The 21,018-nt window shown below is 40.4% G+C and overlaps 1 pseudogene; it reads right to left on the bottom strand.

Moving 5' to 3' along the window:
- The window catches only part of LOC122643801, a 93,988-nt pseudogene extending 90,527 nt beyond the window's left edge, over positions 1–3,461 (bottom strand).
- Between the last annotated feature and the right edge of the window lie 17,557 nt (positions 3,462–21,018).

Below are 21,018 nucleotides of genomic sequence, written 5' to 3'. Positions count from 1 at the left end.
CTGTTGACAAAGGCCGTTATCAGAGAATAGTGGACAAGTTGATCTATCTCTCTCATACACGACCAGATATTGCCATTGCCGTGAGCTTGGTAAGCCACTTTATGCATTATCCCCATTCCTCTCATATGGAAGCAATCTTTCGCATCTTGCGATATTTGAAGTCTGCTCCAGGAAAAGGGATACTTTTATCTCCCAATGGTCATCTAAAAGTTCAAGCTTATACTGATGCTGACTAGGTTGGCTCTACTGACAAAAAATCCATCTCTGGATATTGTTCCTTTGTGGGTGGCAACCTTTTCATGTGGCGTAGCAAGAAGCAGAATGTTGTGGCAAGGTCCAGTGCTGAAGCAGAGTTCCGTGCCATGGCCAAGGAATTTGTGAACTTTTATGGCTTAGAGGATTGTTGCAGGATATTGGTGTTGCTGTCCATCTTCCCATGATGTTATACTATGATAATAAAGCAGCCATTAGCATCACTCATAAGTCATAATCCTATCCAGCGTGATCGTACTAAGCATGTGGAGGTTGACCGACATTTCATCAGGGAGAAGCTCGAAGCTGGACTCATCTGTGTCCCATTTGTGAAGTCTGCTGACCAGTTAGCCGATGTGTTCACTAAGGGACTGAGTGGCAAAGTGATTCATCCTATTTTAGTCAAGTTGGGCATGCATGACATATATGCATCAACTTGAGGGGGAGTGTTGGATTGTATGGGTCAGAATACCGTGGGAGGTATTCTGGACTTTTACTGTGTTTTATTTTATGTACAGCCATGTCGGCTCTATTAGGGGCAATTATGTCCATGTAATTTTGATCTCTTTATTATAAATAAAGGCTTGGGGTTTATCTAAGATCATTCAAGCATTATTCCCCAAACTGTTTGTTAACAATTTTGAAGATCAAATCAGCATTCAACTTTATTCAAGAAGATCCTACCTGGGGCTAGGTCCTTCGTGATCCAGCTCTACATTATTACCATGCACAGATCTATCTGCAAACCCATTACCTAGAGGAATAGAAACCGAGGCTCCTTCATCACGAAAAACTCTCGCTAAAACCCCATGCAGCCATGCTCAATTCCAGCCGATGACCCAACACCATGCAAAACCCTTGCCAAAGCCCCATTTCCATCAAACGAAATCCCATCACCATCATCTAATCCATGATGAAAGCCCGAGAGTTCTCCACTTCTCCTCTCTCGAAAACCCCAGCAGAGTTTCTCTCTCCTCCCATCATCCTCTATCAAAACAATCCAAAATCATTAATTCAATTCAAAATGATATGTTTACCAAGGCCTTGTTAATGTTTTTTTCTTCAAGGTTGCTCTAAGCTGGGCATGGGTGATATCTATGCTTCAGTTTAAGGGGGCTGTAAAGAATTAAATCATGTGTCACAGAGGGTTTACTATTTTTCATTCAGGGACTTACGTGTAAATATACATAACCCATGGGCCTTCTTGTAATATTCCAAATTTACATTATTACAAATACAATCTTAGCAGCCGATTAAGGTATTCTTTCCCCTAGTAGTCCTGCTCTCTTCTCCCCCTCCATTTTCTTCTCTTGTTTCATTCTAGATGCTGTTAATATTGTTCTGATTCTTTTTTTTGTTTGTGGTAAGAATATTGTTCTGATTCTGTTACAAAAACCATTTGAAGGTTATAAACCGCGTCTATCATATAGACATCAATATTTAGGATATTTTAGTAACAAAATTTAGTCTTTTATTAGAAAAGGTAAATCTAATTTAGAGCCAGATAATGAATAATATATATTATTCTTTTAGAAATAAAAAATGTAACTCATGGGCCATTCTACTAAATAACACCCAACAAAATACATCAATCAAATGATCCTAGTCAGTCCAAAATCCATAGTTCTCATTTTGAACAAGACATTTCAGTCAAAAAAGACACTTGGACCAGACAGATGCGAATAGAATAGCAGGGTATGACCCAAAACAGGGCCCTATCAGCTCAACATTATCAAATATGTTTCAAGTCACATGGGCTACTGCATCTTTCCGTATCATGGTAAGCCTCAATGAAACAACTATTTGAGCAACACTATTTACAAATGCAAGGAAAAGTGGCAACAGCAACAACTTTTACCATAAAATAGATAATGGAACACAATTACCAATGAAATAAACCGTTGTTCTCCAAGAGACAAGAGAACACAGTATGGATTATCTAATTAATTCTTAAAAACTTGATGAAAAAAAAAAAAAAGTGCAGAATCATGGGAGAGAGAAGGAGATAGAATTTTTTACAGTGATAAACATCCATGTATAGCTTTTCTCTTGGAAAGTCAGCTTGCCAACAATATGCATTCTTACAGCCAGACAGAATTATAGCAACTTGAACTAGTCCAGCAAATTTTTTATTATCCTCTACTACTTCGTGCAACTGCTTTAGATAAGAAATTCTTTCTTCGACAGACCAAAAAAAAGGATGCTTAAGAGCATCTTCAAGAGTCTTCCTGCAAAATTATTTAAAAAGCTAAAGACTAAATATATATTTTATAAATAAATCAAATTATTAATCAAATTCTTACATTTCTGAAGAAAGATGCACGTAATCCGGTAAGCTAAATGCATCAGGAAGTATGCAGCTAAACAACTTCTTTAAATGATCGAAGTGTGATGGTAATCCCCTGGCTTCTGATGTCCCTGATTTATTTAAGGTTACCCAAAAAAATTAATATGCAAAAATTATAAGACATAATATATAAAATTTAAAAAAGGTTGATTCTAACTAATGTTATATACTTACCAGCATTCTTCAAATAGATAAAGCGGACATTGCCAGTTTCATCAATGATAACACTTTCAAGCAGCGATTCATTGACTGTCAGACCTTCTGTTTCCAAATCATGTAAACCTTGTAATATATTGCTACATTATAAAAATAAAAAAATGTCAAAATAAATAATTCTATTATCGAAAACAGTCAACACTTAAATAAGTGTATAAGTTTAGACCTGCAAAGCAGTTGAAACCATTACCTTGGAAACAAAACTTTTTGTGAATCGGGATGCCTGATCAGGAAGTCACCTCCCTGTCTCCGGATGTATTCAGGAATAGTTTCTACCGTACGAAATACTATTCGGCTAACCACATGCCCAGGTGCCAAACCAATTGGGCTTGTAACACCCAAGGGTTTCAAAACATACTCGGTTTTGCATGCTGCAATCCTATCTCTATACTCATGTAAGTTGAACCCAGGTAAGTTTATCCAAGGCCCAAAGGCAGTGTGACAGCAAACATTGTTTATGACACCCCCATAGTATGACCTTCCATGTGATAACGGCATGTCCTCATCATGTAGATCGACTTGAATAGTATCAAAAAAGGTGTGCACCTACAAAATAAATAACTTAATTTATATTAGTTGATAAAAAGCAACTAACATTATAAAACTTTAGTCTATTAAGCCATGACTTTACCGGAACTATATCCATGTGAAATATTGTTTTCCTGTCATCAAAGTAAGAACATGTTAGTGACGTAGATAAGAGCTAACTGTTCAAGTTATTGAAGGATATTGGGAGTTATTTTGTAATAGATGTTGTTTTTTGTATTAATCTAGTAAATATTTGTTGGAGAGGGGGAAGCTTCAAATGAAGTGCTTTTTCAGTTATTTTCTACCTTCTGTTTCCCTTAAAATAGAAATTGTTTTTCTCTAGGGGTGAAACACTAGAACAATCTTCAGGAGTCAAGTACTCAATACAAAGTACAAAACAAGAAATCAAATCCTCATACCAATGCCCAAGGACGCACTTACTTTAAATCTTTAATACAATATCAGTAGTTATAAGGTGGGTCAGTAACCACTACCCTGAACTGACCTTTTGTGCATGTCACGCTGAATCCTCTATTTAGTTACAGTATTCAAGCCATGGTTTTTTTCTTTTTCTACTAAGTGGTTGTCACAATCTATCATATGTTGCCATTTTTCCACATTTGCAAGAATGCCTAATCCTTGATGCTAATCTCTTGTATCTTCCTACACAATCAACTGTATTTTTAATGGTTGCATATAGTTATCTAGGAACTTTTTAAAAAATCCAAAAATTATTATCTGTGCAAATATGCGGCAACAACACAGTACTATTAAGTTACAGGATATGTGGATAAATGATGCAGATACGTCACCTAAAGAGCTTAGTTTAGTGGAAATAAGCCTTAGGTTGGGTTATGTATGCATTGGGCCTTTGATTCTATGTGTTTTCTTTGTAATGGTCCACTTTAATGGGACTAAAATATGGGTAGATGGTAGGCATATGGGATTAGGCTTAGTTAGTTAGCTATTTAAGTTTTCCTATTAGTAATATTATTCCTTTTTCAATTATGATTTGTACTTAGCAAAAGGATTTGATTTTCCTACTCAGATTAGGAACCTTATTTTGTTTTCTACATGTAACTGCTTAGAACTAGAAAACCAGAAGACCAAGAGAGATGGAGAAGAGAGAGGATGAAGGAGGGAAAAGAGGACAGTCTAGGACTAGGACTAGACTAACCATAGACAAACTAGGACCGACTCTACTTACAAATATAAAGGGAGACACATAGGAGGTAGGTAGCTCGATGCTCGATATATACACTTTAACACACCCCCACAAGCTGGAGCATAAAAATCACCTAGACCAGCTTGGAACAACTTCTTCGAAAAGCAAGCCCAAACAGCAGTTTGGTAAACAAATCACCAAGTTGGTTGGTAGTCGAAACAAATGGAGTAGAAACCATATTCTTCATAACAGAATTCCGAATAAAGTGACAATCAACTTCAATGTGCTTGGTCCTTTATTTTATTAGTATGTTAGTTCCCTGTTTTTCCCTTTATTATTGTTGTAAAATGGGGTACAAGGGTATTTATGTCTTGTACTCATATTCTGGAAAGTTCTCCTCCGTATTATAAATAAAACTGGCCTGTGTCCCATTAGACACAAGTCATTCTCATATTTCATCATGGCATCAGAGCGGGTTACTCAAAAAACCTAATCTTGATCCATCCCCTTCTCCTCTCTCTCTCTCTCTCTCATTTTTTGCGCCTCCACCAAAACCGAGACCCTCTCTCTCTCTCCTTCCCTCAGTTTTGCAGCCCCACCACCACCACCCCCCCTTTCCATGGCTCTCGGTGGGCTCCTTCTAATCCACCGAGAGCTCTTTTGTCTCTCCTTGCTATGCCTCTCATGATTTAAATCACTCAAGGGATTTTTTTCCCACGCTTTGAGAGGTCTGCGTTTTTTTCACAGGTGTTTTTTCCCTGTGCTTTTATAGATTTGCAAGGCCAACCTTATATGACAATTATTTCAGGGCCAATCCCTGCTTGTTGCTGCCCCAGCCTCACCCTTGATCGATTCTAAGGTTTTTCCTGATATCCTTTTTTCAGGATTACCCTACCATCGTTTTTTGTTGGATTCTTCTGGATTATTTTTTTCTTTCCTGTATTGGGACATTTGGACCTGATTATTGGAGGCAGTAATTCCACGGATATTTCCCCATTATTGGAATTTTTTGCTTGATCAATCATGCCAGGCTCTGACGTTACTACTGGTGACTCTCATGGTGGGAATGGAAATTCTTCTTATAATTTTTCTGCTTTTCCACCATGTGCTGTCAAGCTTGATGGTACTAATTATCTGATATGGTCACGCTCTTGCCTGCTGTCCATCAAATCCAGACTGTTCTATGGTTATATTACTGGTACTACAACGCGGCCTGCTACTGGGAATACAGAAATTGACAAATGGGAGTGTGAAAATTCTTTGGTTATGGCATTCCTTACTCATTCTATGCAGCCCTCCATCTCTCGATGCTATCTTCTTCTCGATTCCGCTGAAAAAATATAGAAAGCTGCCCAAAACACTTATTCCCAGGTGGGGAATGATGCCCAAGTTTTTTAAATCAGGAAAAAAATTCACAGGGTGCAACAAAAGGATATGTCTCTTTCTGAGTACTACAATGAGCTGCTCTCTGTGGCAGGAGCTTGATTTTTAAGAGGAATTTATTCCTACTACTGTTGCCGACGTTACCAATTTCAAGAAACAGGAAGATAAGATCCGTGTATATGACTTCCTTGCTAGCCTGAACGTTGAGTATGATCAGCTTCGAGCACATGTGTTGACCCGTGAACCTTTCCCTACCTTGAAACAATCATATGCACTGATTCAGCTTGAGGATCGGCGCTGTAACTCTATGCTGCCCGCACCTGTTCCTGCTCCTCCTGAGCGATCTGCTCTTGTTTCCAGCTCGCAACCCCACACTGATACTCCTCGGTCTAACAGCTCTTCTACCAAGGCACCTATAAAGTGCAATTACTGTGGTAAGGAGCGCCACACCAAGGATTATTGTTGGAAGTTGCATGGCTGTCCGCCTGATGTTCCTGGCTCTTCTGCACGTGGTCGTGGCCGGGGTCGTGGTGTTAGAAGTCATGTAATAGGGGTAGTTTAGGAACTAGTTATATTACTAGTTGCCTTATTATGTAATTCTATTTTTTCTTCTTTATTTCCCTTTTACCTCCCTAGGGAGGTAGATGTAATTCTTTATTAGTTATGATTGACTGAATATAGGGTGTATGGAGAAGTCTCTCCATAACAATCGATTACAACCAAATATTCTCTTCTCTCTTCTCTCTCCTCTTGCTACTTTCTTCCTCCTCCAACTTCTTCTTTCTCTCTTCTTACCTCCTAAACCTAAAATCTAACTTGGTATCAGAGCAGGCTCAAGGTTTGAGAGTCATGTTCAGTCCCTGTTTTCATTCTTTCTCTTCTCTTTGAAATCCTTTGTGTCTAAGGATTCCAAAGAGGAGATTTCTGTGTACAGTTTTGCTTAAAGAGTATGGAATAGGCTTATTTTAGCCTCTTTTGATGATTGAAGGATATACCTGAGCTATTTTGAAGCTTTCTTGATAGTATGGATCTCATACAAAGGCTGCTACAAGTTCCACCAAGTTCAAGTTCAAGTTGCAGCTGCTGCTCTTCTCGGATTCCTTTTATGTCTTGGTCTGGCTTTTTTGGATCGCCCAAGGACACTTATGAGAGTTGTTATGCTCTCCCTTACTGATTGTAGAAGCCATATGAGCAGATAGAGTTCTTGTGTGGGATCTTCTGTTCTGCCCAGGTAAACCCGAGAATGTTTACTTCTTTTTCTTGCTTCAAGCTGCAGTTTGATGCTCCCTTGGTTGAGGGATGTGTATGCATAGCCTTTGTGAGGCTGTTTTACTTGTTTGAAGATATTACTACACCTTGTAAGCCTTTGTGAGGCCTCTTCCTAGGGATTGCCTGCTGGACTGCTATTGTTATGCACTAGAAGTGCTTGATTTAAGTCCTCTTAGAGATTTGCTGCTAGGGCTGCTTCGGCAGTGTGCTATCCTAGACTGCTTATTGAATTTTTTTTGCTTGATTGGGTTGAGTGTGTACTCCCCACTTGTCTTTGGTGTTCTTGTTTATTGTCTTTGGTAAAGAATGGCTGATTCCGATGCATCTGTCTTGGTACTGCTGATTCACAACCCCCTACTATTGTCCCTCAGTTGGCTTATGAGAGTACTCACCAATAGATTTCTTTTGTGAAGCGTGATGGTACTGATTACCTAGATTGATCACATTCTGTGATACTTTCTCTTAGGAGTAAGGTCAAACTTGGATATATCACAGGTGCTATCAAGGCTCCCACAGCTGGTTCACCTACTTTTGATAAATGGGAGACTGAAAATTCTACAGTTATGACATGGTTAACCTTCTCCATGAAGCCCTAGATTAGGAGAAGGTTTATAAGGAAGGAAACATCCAAAGCTATTTGGGATAGTGTCTGCGTGGCCTTTGACAGAGTAGGTGACACTTGCCAAGGTCTATCAGCTCCATCAAAGAATCTGTCATACCCGGCCTGTTATTAAGGGCCGAGTGTGGCGGGATGTCTCGACATCCAACCAATCCCCAAAGGATCACAAGTGTAGTACCCTATTCACAATCATTGCTCCACGACATCTGATGTCGGAGGCAAACGGAAACAATTTAATTAATAGAGATAACATCATTAGTAAGAGAAGTCTAAATGATATTTCATTTATATAAATGATAAGGCTTGGATACAATTATACGAGTTCTCAAAGGTACTACAGTAAAAGTATACAAGAAACTATTCTATAACTATATGAAGCATTTATAAAGCATAAAAGAGTGGGAGGTAGCACGGACTATCGAGGCCAAGATCGAGGAGGTTGCCCGATCATCACGTGCGCAGAAGTATCGTGCACTTCAAACTCAACGCCCATGCAAATCCAACATTAGAAGTAACTAAATCACTGAAAAATAAGGATATCCACGGGGAGCTCTCAACCCAGCCCGAGTAAGGGGTGCAAGCTTACAAACACAATAAATCCATGATGCATGTGCTAAACTAACATGTTCCTAGCACGAGATACTAAGTCTCATGGGGTATAATCACGCTACTAGTGGTAAATGCTAACCTCGGTCCCTGAACTAACCCTTGATCGCTGGCGAAACCATTCTACCACGGTGAGGACCCGCCCGATTCCGGAACTAACACATCGGACCGACAGACCCCGAAATGACCAACCACTGTTGTTTATTCCCACAGCGGAATTAGGGACCCGCTAACATGGGACGTAAAGATGGCATCCCGGAACTAACACATCGGTCTTGCCCTTACGGGTTGTCAACACCTTTCCCCCGTTGGTAAGGGCGCGATCTTTGGGTAATGAACATCAACCTTGCCCCAGTCTGATCTAAGCATGATGCAACTCCATCTAGGAGTGTGTCCGAATTTGGGGTTTTCCTATTTTTGGGCAGATCCTTACATGCAAGGGTAAATCTTGGTGTTTTAACACCATATTAAGGTGGGTCTACCTACATAGGGGTTCAATTTCATAAACAACTTCCTAATTTTGATCATTTCAAGAATTAAACCTAATTAACTAGATTAGAGTTTATGAAATACTATTAAAAACAGCAATACAGCCTGCGGACTTGATGAATTACTGAATTTCAGGTCTCATAGGGACAGAAATTGTTCCCAATTAGTCCAAACATGCTCAATCTCTAAATACCATGCTTGGTCTTCAAGCTTTAATGGTAGAATTTCCTAATAGATGAACTAGAGATGGAGAAGAAGTGAAATAAAGAAGGAGACAGCAAGTATTCAAGGCTTACCTTAATATAAACAAGGTGCAGCAGCCTTCTAATGGAGTCTCTAAGTTCAATTTCAGAAGTAGAAGGTAGGTTGTAGGGTTCTTCTTCTTCTTTTCCTTTCTTCTCTATTTTCCTTCTTGCTTTCTAGTTCTTCCAAGAGAGAATTCGTTTCTCTCAGCCCCTTTAGTTTGTTGTGATTGTAATAGTAAAGAGAAGGTTATATATATATATATATATATGGTAATGGCATTTAAGCACTAAAGGGCATTTCAGTCTTTTACTGAAATTAGATTTATATCAATTTCTATAACAGTTTATATATCTGAAATTTGTATTTAATACACTATTCTATCCATAATTCAATGCGGGCGACATTAAAGGTCATCCGAGTACGGGTAACTATCGGGGACAGCATTGCCTACGGGGAAGTGGGTCCCACATGGTCAATTTTACTAAAATACCTTTCTAACTCTATTTGGTTGTACAAAACGTTATATAAATATATTTTAAATTATACTTATATTGAGTTTAATTAAGGGGAGGTCCTGTGAAGCTGTCCATGGTACCAGCGAGACCAAGCATAGGTAGCTACAGTGCCGGGGTCCCACAAGGTAAAAATTACTATTCTACCCCACTAATACATTAATTAATTAAAATACAACATATATACATATAAAATGGGATTCTTATGCTCCTGCGGGATTCGGCCTAAAACGGAGAGAGGCGAGGCCCTCAATCCAACATGCCAAGCTTATGTGTTTATCTACCACTAGGCGCCTCCCGGACTCATATAAGGCCACGGTAGTTGGCTGTCGAATGCCTTCTGAGGCGAGTCATGAGATAGGTCTGAATTTCTTAATCAATCGCGGCCCACGCGACTTAGAGGCTAGTATGGGCGAAGTTGAACCGAACTTGAAATCACGCAGATTCCAAGTTCAAATTTATTCAAAAATTGACAGGTTCCTGAGAATCCACTCATTTAAGCAGGGGTGACAGCACTATTTCTGAGTACTACGGTGCGTTCCTTAGTCTTGTGGAAGAGTATGATCACTACAGAGACCTTTATTTGACCAACCCAAAGGATGAAGCCAAGGTGTATCTGACTCTTGAAAAGGAGCGTGTCTCCTCTTTGCTTGGTGGTCTGAACTTTGACTATGAGCATGGTTCGAGAACTCGCGAGATCTCAGTTTAGTGAGACAGCGAGTTGAGATGGGAGTCGGTTCCTAAAACTGCAATATCTCTCCGAGATCTCGGCCAAGTCTCGATTGCCATTTCTCTGTTTTTTTTAGTTATAAAATTTCAATATCTCGCCGAGATCTCGGTATCGAGTTGTATGGTTTTTTACCCAGTTTTCATGACCCATATGCCCATATGCCCATTTTTTTAAAAGAGAGCAATGTACAGAACTCGAAAATCTCGAGTTCTGTCCAAAGCTCTCTAAAGTTTAGAGAAAAACACTCCAAGAGCTCTCTCTCTCTCAAATTTCTTCCTATTTCTCTCAAATATTTGGTGGATTATGATGTTTGAAGTGAGATTCAAGTGGTAAAGTGAAGATTCAACTCCAAATCATCACCTATTTGTAGGATTTCAAAGGTATTTTCTAATTTTTCCCAAATCTATTTTTTTCAAAAAAATTTGTGTAATACTTGTTAGATTCATGTGGTTTTGATATATGTTAAACATCTTTACCTGATCTATCACTTGATGGAGTCAGATTTATTTTTCAGTTATTAAATTTTTTATTATAATTTCTGAAAAAATAAATGATTTATTTGAAAAAAGAAAATGAAAAAAATAGGATGAATAGTGATTATTTGAAAATGAATTTGATATATGTTAAACAACTTGGGATGCTCTATAGCCCCATGGATTAATTTTTTATTTTCACCCATTAAAAAAATTATTTTATTTTTCAGATTTAATAAATATATTATAAAAATTTATAAAATATATATAATATTAAGGAAAAAATACTTGTTGCTTATGAAAAATTATGTACAACATATGTACATAATATTCAACTTGAAATGGTGTCAAATACATCATTATATTATATTTTTCTTATACTTTAAGTTATAAATATTTTTTTTAAAAATTCAAAATATTATTTTTAATTAAGAAATAAATACTAGGGTTAGGGGATAAATAAGAGATAGTTATTTCATAGTTCTAGTTGCTTGACATTAAATTTAAGAGTTATGAATAGTATACTTTAAGTCTTGAATGCCTTACTTTAAGTGATCCATGGTTATTAATACATGCTTTTTTATGTAATAGTGTAAAATATAAGACATTTTGTACACAATGTCTGATATAGCATGGCAACATAGAGTCCCCATGTCCGCAGACAAAAAGAAGTCCAAATGCAATTATTGTGGGAAGTTGCTATCTGGAGGAGCCACTAGGTTAAAGCAACACTTGTCTGGTACAGGCAAGGATGTTGCCTCATGCCCAAATGTTCCTGTCCAAGTGAAAGTGAGGCACAACACTTGAAAGGAGGAAGATTAAAGAAGGCTGAGAGGGAAAGAATGCAACTAGAGTTTAATGAGGCAGTACTAGAGAGGACTGGTGTAGAGGTCCGTGGCGAAGATGATACTGACATTGGGACTCCACCTGGTGAGTTTCAATCAGAGGCTGAATGGAGAATTTACCAGTAGACTTTGGTTGAGAGTAGACAAAGTTTTCATTTTGAGAATATAAGAACATATGAGCAAGCAAGAGGAGCTGGTGGATCTGGCTCAGCTACACCAGTGCAAGAAGATGAGAGGAGGAAAAGCACTGGGACAAGAAATATACCATGCCCCCAAACCCAACCACGAGTACAAGCTCCAGATCCTATTTTTGAGCAGGATCCCACAACTTTTAGGCAACAAGATGCCTACCAGCCAACCATCCCGTAAATATTTGGTAGTAAACAAGAGGAAGCACGAAAAGCCTTCAACAAGTTCATGCTTTACCATGGCATTCCAGCCAATGTAGCACAAGGAACATACTATAATGCATTCCTTGATCTTGCGGGGGAAGGCTGGTGCGAGGGATGGAAGGGACCTTCGCCACATGAATTATACAATGTATATTTGCCTCGGGAGAGTACAGGAGGCTGAAAGATTACATTGATAGTTTGAAGCCAATGTGGGAGACATATGGGGTTACTCTTATGGCTGATGGATGGACTGAACCTACTAGATTATCCATCATAAATTTCATGGTGAGTTGCAATGGAAAGACTGTATTCTTGAAGTCCATCGATGCATCAAATAATGTAAAGGATGCATCATACTTGTATAAGGAGTTGAAGCGAGTGGTGGAGGAGGTAGGACGAAGGAGCGTTATCCAAATTGTGACGGATAACGGTTCCAACTTTAAAAATTTGGAGAGAAGTTGATGAATAAGAAGAGTAAGAGGATCCGGCTCTTTTGGACCCCATGTGCAGCCCATTCTATTGATTTAATGCTGAAGGACATGGGGAAAAAGACTTTGGTGGCGGGTGTGGTAAATAAGGCAAGACAAGTGACAACTTTTGTGTACAACCATTCTTATGCTTTAGCCTTGTTAAGGGAGAAATGCAATGGAGATTTAGTGAGGCCTGGTGTCACTCGATTTGCCACCAATTACATTACATTGAAGAGCTTTCAGACTAAGGCAATAGGTCTGAGGTCTATGTATGCAAGTGATAAATGGTTTGGTTGGCAAGGTTCTAAGTCAAGAGATGCAAAGGCAGCACAACAAACCATTGCAAGTGATGGATTTTGGAAAGACTTGGGGAAAGTGGTTGCCATATTAGAGCCAGTGGTAGCAGTACTGAGGATGATTGATACAGAGAAGAAGCCTACCTTGGCCCACATTTATGCTGCCATCCAAAAAATGAAGGAAATGGTTAGAGCTACTATACCTCGAAGTGCAAAGTCCTACACTAACATCATTGATGAGCGGTGGGAGAAGCACTTGAGTCATCCATTGCATAAAGCTGGTGAGTTCAACGTACTTTACACTTTAAATGTTATAACTTTTTTACATTTACATATTCAAAACCCAAAGGCATTAAGTCAGTAAAGTCACTAACAAATCATATTTATGGTGTCTACTTTACCAGCATACTATTTGAATCCAAAGTATCACTACTCCCATGATCTTGGGCTAGACATTGAATTGTTAGAGGCAGTTCAAACTGTTACTGCGAAGTTAGAGCTCAATCCAAAGACACAATCTGCTTGCAATGATGAGGTAAGAGTATGAGACTTTGGTACTTTGGTAGTTAGTTTATGAATGTAATTACTAAACAGGAAATACTAATTCCTCAAATTAAAATTAGATCAAATACTTTAGAGAGGCCTCAGCAAGTTTCGGTCGACAAGCTGCAGTAGAGGGTAGACAAAAGTCAGACCTTGGTAGGTGGCATGATATTACATATTTACATTTATGAATTATAATTTTATCTCTTTAGAATGTACATATTCTTACTATTCTATATATGTAATGCAGTCGACTGGTGGGTGCTTTATAGTAGAAGTTCACCCAACCTAAGGAAGGTAGCAGTGAGAGTGCTCTCACAAACTTGTTCATCTTCCGGATGTGAGCGCAACTGGAGTACATTCTCATTGATACATTCAAAGAGGCGGAACAGGTTGGGTAGCGAACGACTGGAGCAGCTTGTGTATGTGCACTACAATATGAGATTAAAGATGAGGCACATACGTGAAGGAATTGAGGCCAATGATAAAGAACCCATTGAACTGTCCAACATTTTCCAAGAGGACTCTGATGACGATAAGGATCCCCTATTCCAGTGGGTGAGGGATCGTGGTACACCTGATATGGATCAGCCTGGGGGTAGGCCCGACCCCACCATTATGTCTGTAACTGGTACTAATGTTGAGGATTATGTCATCGCAAGAGGGGCATGCACATGCAGAGTCACCGAAACCTTTTAAGCCTGCTATAGGAAGTCCTGCTGCTGATGATGATGGTAGTGGTGATGACAGTGGTGATGGTGATGATGGTGATGGTGATGGTGATGGTGATGGTGATGGTGATGGTGGTGGTGGTGGTGGTAGTCGTGGCATGTCGAGTAGGGGTTATTATGATGATCGTCATGAGGGGATGCGCGAGCAGTACTAGTATGAGGTGGGAACGCAGGGGGACCCTGTGCGTTTCCCTGGTGAGTCTCAGTTTACGCATGCCACTCAAGATCAAGACCATGATGGCCACCCTAAAACATACAAAAGAAAGAAGGGTCGCCAACACTCACATCAGTCAGATGCTCAAGATGATGACAACAGTATGAATACTATGCTTGCAAGTTTCGGAAGCATGAGTATAGATACTACTAGTGAGCATCAGTCATGGCAATCATCTCAGCATCATCATGGCTATAACTATGGTCAGGAGAGCACCGGTTCTGATTATAGTGCCTATGGTCAGTATGGGCAGTCAGCAGCTAAGTATGACAGACAAAGCTCTGGGTCAGGTTTTGGGTACATATTCCCAGTCCCAAACCAGCCATACATGCCTCAAACTCAATATGACAGTAGCAGTGGATCTTACACTTCATACCAACAGCCTCCCATGTACCCTAAGATAGGGAGATTGGTATATGTTGATGAGAAGACTTATATGGCAGCTATGTCACACTATGTGCAACACTATAGCAATTCCATGACATGGGAATTCTTTGTGGATCAATTTGGGGATGAATTTATTACTCAATCATATTTTATGTAACAAATTCAGTGAACATTGATGTAATGTACTTTTTATTTGAATGTTTTGATTGATAATTTGATATATACTAATTAGAATGTTTTGATTGCTAAATTTGCTAAGTTTTACTAAATTATATGTAGAGTAGGTTGTTTTAGACTTTTAGTACGACTCGTCGCCTACCAACCTATGGTTCAAAGTAAAACTCATATTTGGACTTGTTTTTTGGCAAATCTGGACATGCCATTGTGTTTAAATGGCCTAAAATAGGCTGGATACCAAGTTTCAAACCCAAAATATGTGTAAAACCCACCAAGTTGGGGGTCCGAGTCAAAAAAAAAAAAATTGCACCAACTCGTCGAGATCTCGACTCGACTCGGTTTCTGGCTTGGCCAAGATGCGACCGAGACCCGAGTCTTAGAACCTTGACTATAAGCCAGTTAGACTCCAGCTGTTAGGCCGGTCTCCCCTTCCCTCTCTTAGTGAAGTCTATAGTTACTTACAGAGTGAAGAGACCAGGCGACTTACTATGGCACCACCACCAGCATCATCTGAGAGGTCAGCCCTCAATTCTAGTTCTGTTCGAGACACCTGTAGAGGTGGTAGAGGCCCAGGGCCTAACCGTGAGGAAGCTAGTACCGTGGAGACAGTTGGTGCCAGTGAAGTTGGGCAAGACAGATTTAAATGTGATCATTGTGGATGCACTGGACACACCAAGGATAGGTGTTGGTCTCTCCATGGTCGTCCTCCTAGTATGCGTGGTCGTGGTGGCCTTAGAGGGGGAGCTCGAGCTCATTCCGCAGCGGCGACTGATGCTGATGCCCCACAGGATGACTCCACCTTTATGGATGTAGTGGTTCGCAGGGTTGTGTCACAGTTGAGCACATCTTCTACATCTAGTATGGCTGGATCCTCATCATCCTCAGCTTTGCAGGTCTCCACCTCAGCTTCCACTACTGCCCAGTCTTGGGTTATTGACTCGAGTGCCACGGATCACATGACTGGTACGTCTCATTATTATGATTCCTATACCATTTGCTTTGGTAAGGACAAGTTTAGGGTAGCTGATGGCTCCCTTTCCTCCATATCTGGTAAGGGTAATATCCCTGTGACATCATCTATTTCCCTCTCTTATGTTCTTCATGTCCCTAACCTTACACTGAATCTTTTATCTGTGAGTCATTTGACTAAATCTCTCAACTGTTGTGTCACTTTTTTTCCTTCTCACTGTCTTTTTCAGGATTTGGTGACGAAGAGGATTATTGGTAGTGGATGTGAGGAACAAGGCCTCTACTTTTTTAATCCGCTTTTGCCCACAGTTCATTCCTATGTGTATAATCACAATGATAGTAGTTCTGTGGATTCTGTTCTGTTATAGCATCGCCATCTTGGCCATCCATCTTTTGTAGTAATGAGGAAACAATTACCTCACTTATTTTCATCTATTGCCTCTTCTCATGTTTTTCAATGTGAACCATGTATGTTTGTCAAACATTGTCGGTCTTCATATCCTTATCATGGTAATAGAACTGTTGCTCCTTTTCATATTGTGCATACTGATATTTGGGGTCCTTCCCCTACTACTTCTTTATTTGGCTTTCGTTACTTTGTGTCATTTGTTGATGATTTTTCCCATGCCACATGGACTGTACTTTTGAAGCATAAGAGTGATGTTTGTGATGCCTTTCAGCATTTTTACCACATGATCCTTACTCAATTTGAGACCCGCATCAAAATTGTGCGATCTGACAAAGGGGGAGAGTACATGTTTGGTGGTCTTCAAACCTTCTTTACTACTCATGGCATTATCCATTAGCTAGCGTGTGTTGACACGCCCCAACAAAATGGGGTTGCTGAGAGGAAAAATCGCCATCTTCTGGAGGTCACCCGTAGTCTATTGTTTGGCATGCATGTTTCCAAGACCTTCTGGTCCGCTGCTCTTCTCACTACCTCCTTTCTCATCAATCGTATGCCTATCAAGTTTCTTAATTTCAAATCTCCCTTGGACATCTTATCTCTCAAGGCCTCTGCTTTTTCTCTTACTCCTCGAGTCTTTGGCTGTGTTTGTTATGTGTATGTTAACAAATCTGCTCGCACTAAACTTGACCCTAAAGCTCTCAAGTGTCTCTTCCTTGGGTACTCTTCTACTACCAAGGGGTACAAGTGTTATCATCCTTCTTCCCGCCGATGTCTCATTTCCAAGGATGTTACTTTTCTTGAATCAGTCCCCTTCTTTGTCCCTTCTCAGCATCCTCTTCAGGGGGAGAATTGTGGGAGTGAACAGGTTACTGAGGATTTCTTCCTTTCTCCTTTACCTACATCTCCTTTTATACTTGGCATTGGAAAACACAGGACTGTAGATGTGGTTGAGGTTGATGATCAACCAGGGGGGAATATAGATTTGGTTGTTGAAAGTGGTTCTGATAAGGAGAAGGATTACTACATTACATACAAAAAAGGTGAAGGCTTGCATAATACAAGAAAGAAGACCTACCAAGAGTCCTCTTCAGATCCAGATCTACCTCCTAATATTCATCCTTCTCAATTAGGTAACATTTCTTCTCCTCCATCTGATTTGGACCTTCCTATTGCTATTAGGAAAGGGAAAAGAACTTATACTAATCCTATATCCCAGTTTGTTTCCTATGATGCAATTTCTCCTACAAGCCTTGCCTTTATTACTGCTCTCTCTACTGCCTCCATTCCCAAGAATGTCATTAATGCTATGTCTGACCCAAAGTGGAGACAAGCCATGTCTGAGGAGATGATGGCACTTGAGAAGAATGGTGCTTGGCAACTTGTTGACCTTCCCAAGGGACGTGTCCCAATTGAATGCAGATGGGTCTACACAATCAAGTATAAATCTGATGGCAGTATTGAGAGATACAAAGCAAGGTTGGTGGCCACGGGGTACAGTCAAGTCTATGGAATTGACTACCAGGAGACATTTGCCCCTGTGGCCAAGCATAACTCAATAAGAGTTCTTTTATCTTTGGCTGCCAATAAAGATTGGCCTTTATATCAGCTGAATGTGAATAATGCCTTCCTTCATGGTGACTTAGAAGAGGAAGTGTACATGCAAACTCCACCAGGCTTCAAGATGCCTTCAGTTGAAGGGAAAGTGTGCCTCCTTAAGAAGGCTCTATATGGTCTCAAACAGTCACCAAAGGCATGGTTTGAGCGCTTCCGCAGCTATTCCGAAGAATGGATACTCCCAGAGCCAAGTTGATCATACTCTCTTTACTAAGCGGAGTAATGGTACTATCACAGCTCTCATTGTCTATGTTGATGATATTGTGGTCACAGGAAATGATATAACTGAGTTAGGTAAATTGAAGAGCTACTTGGCACAACAATTTGAGATCAAAGATCTAGGTCCCTTGAAGTACTTCTTAGGAATAGAAGTATCAAGGACCAAGAGAGGAATCAACATATATCAGAGGAGGTTTATTCTTGACCTATTAACAGAGACAAGGATGTTAGGCTATAAACCAGCAAACTCTCCTATTGAGCAGAACCACAAACTAGGAGAGGATTGTGGTCCTTCTCTTGTTGATGCGGGGAAGTATCAAAGACTAGTGGGGAAGCTTATCTATCTCTCTATGACTCAGCCAGATATCTCTTATGCAGTGGGAGTTATCAGCCAATTCATGCATGCTCCCAAGAGTAGTCATTTGGATGCTGTGTATCGCATTCTAAGGTATTTGAAGTCCTCTCCAGGGAAAGGACTGTTGTATGCAAGGCACAACCACTTGAGAGTGGAAGGCTTCACAGATGCCGATTGGGCTGGTTCTATTACAGATAGGAGATCGACCTCCGGCTATTGTACCTTTGTGAGAGGTAACTTAGTCACATGGAGGAGCAAGAAACAGCATGTTGTGGCCAAATCTAGTACCGAGGAAGAATTTAGAGCTATGGCACACGGAGTGTGTGAGCTCATCTGGCTGAAGAAACTTGTTCAAGAACTGGGATTTGACACTGAAGGACCCATGAGACTGTACTGTGACAACAAGGCTGCCATCAGTATTGCCCACAACCCAGTGCAACATGACCGGACTAAGCACATTGAGGTTGATAGGTATTTCATCAAGGAGGAGATAGACTCTGGCTGTATTTGTACTCCTTTTGTGAAGACTGGTGATGTTAGAGTTGATAGTAGACATGTATCAGGGGTAGTTCAGGAACTAGACTTTATACTAGTTGCCTTATTATGTATTTTCACCTTTTTATGTCTTTTATGTCTTTTTACCTTTTACCTCCCTAGGGAGGTGGTTGTAATACTTTTTAGTAATTCTATTTGAGTAATATAGATGTGTTGAAGAAGTCTCTCCAACACACAACATTCCACCGTAATACACTCTTCTTCTTTCTCTTGTCTTCTCCTTCTTCCTCTTCCTTCTCTAGTATCTTCCTCCTTTCTCCCTTGCTTCCTTAACTTGAAACTCAACTTGGTATCAGAGAAGGTTGGTTTGAGAGTCGTATTTAGTCATCTTTCTCTATTCTTTTTCTTCTCTTTGGAATCCTAGGATTCAAAGGGTTTCAAGGAGAAGTCACCAATGTAAAGAATCTGTGGTATAGGAGTATGAAATAGGTTGGAAATAACCTACTCAGTTGTTCGGAGATGTTCTTTGAGCTTTGTTGAAGCTCCTATGACATTTTGAAGCCTTTCCATCACCCGCAACAATTACCGTCAGCCTCAGCTTGGAGCTTCTGGTTCTCTCTCTCTTGGCCTGGGTTTCAGCCTTGGAATGGCTCCATAGAATCGCCTAAGGGTGCTCTTTCCATCCCATCTGGTCTCCTTTGCAACTTTACAGCCCTGTTTGAGCAGTGCTCTTTTTCGTGGGATCTCTGTTTCTGCCCAGGTAATATCATGACTGCAGTTTCTCTGTTCTTCTTGCTTTTTGGACTGCTATGTGCTACTGCCTTTGTTGAGAAATGCTTCGAATCAGCCTGTGTGAGGTGCTTGAGATTGTTTCAGTTGTGTTATCTCTTGGTGGATGCTAGGGTGAAGCCCTTTCCTGTTTTTATTTGCTGGATTTTTTATCCTACCTGTTTGGAATCTTTATTTGGGTAGAGTGTGCACTCCCCACTTGAATCAATATTCTAAGGTATTGTCACAATGGGTGATTCTGAGATTTCTGGACTTGGTATAGCTGATTCACAACCTGTCCCTTCTCCAATAGCCCCTCAATTGGTCTATGAAAATACACATTTCCAAATTTCCTTTGCAAAACTTGATGGCACCAATTACTTAGACTAGTCACATTCCGTGGAGCTTTCCCTTAGGAGCAAAGGGAAACTTGGGTACATCACAGATGCTATCAAGGCCCCAGCGCCGAATGCGCCTACTTATGAGAAATGGGAGACTAAAAACTCTACAGTTATGACATGGTTGATCTTCTCCAGGAAGCCTGAGATTGGGAGAAGATTTATAACAAAGGAGACAGCCAAGGCCATCTGGGACAATGTATCTCAGACATTTGACAGAGTGGGTGACTCTGCCAAGGTATATCAACTTCACCAAAAGATTCACTCCATGAGGCAAGGGGACAGGACTATCTCTGAGTACTACAATGCCTTCCTTAGTCTTTTGGAAGAATATGACCACTACCGGGACCTCCATTTGACCAACCCGGAGGATGAAGCCAAGGTGTATCAGACTCTTGAAAAGGAGCGGGTCTTCTCTTTACTTGGTGGTCTGAACCCTGATTATGAGCCCATCAGACTCCAACTTTTAGGCCGATCTCCTCTTCCATCTCTTAGTGAGGTTTGCAGTTACCTACAGAGTGAGGAGACTCGGCGTGTTACTATGGACCCAACACCAGCATCACCTCATGACAAGTCAGCTCTCAATTCCAGTTCTTTCCGGGACACTAGTGGAGGTGGTAGAGGCCAAGGGCCCAACCGTGAGGCAGCCAGTGTAGTAGAGACAGTTGGTGCCAGTGCAGTTGGGAGAGACAGGTTTAAATGTGATCACTGTGGGAGAACTGGGCACACCAAGGATAGGTGTTGATCTCTTCATGGTCGTCCTCCTAGCACACGTGGTCGTGGTGGTCGTAGAGGGGGAGCTTGGGCTCACTCCGTGATGACAGAGGCAGATGCTACACAGGATGATCCTACTTTGGTTGATACAGTTCGTCGAGTTATATCCCAGTTGAACACATCTCCT

The sequence above is a fragment of the Telopea speciosissima genome, chromosome 10 (genome assembly GCF_018873765.1).
Source record: "Telopea speciosissima isolate NSW1024214 ecotype Mountain lineage chromosome 10, Tspe_v1, whole genome shotgun sequence".
In the NCBI taxonomy this organism is placed as follows: domain Eukaryota; kingdom Viridiplantae; phylum Streptophyta; class Magnoliopsida; order Proteales; family Proteaceae; genus Telopea; species Telopea speciosissima.
The sequence above is the reverse complement of the archived record's forward strand: the minus strand, read 5'-3'. Positions and strand labels throughout refer to the sequence as shown.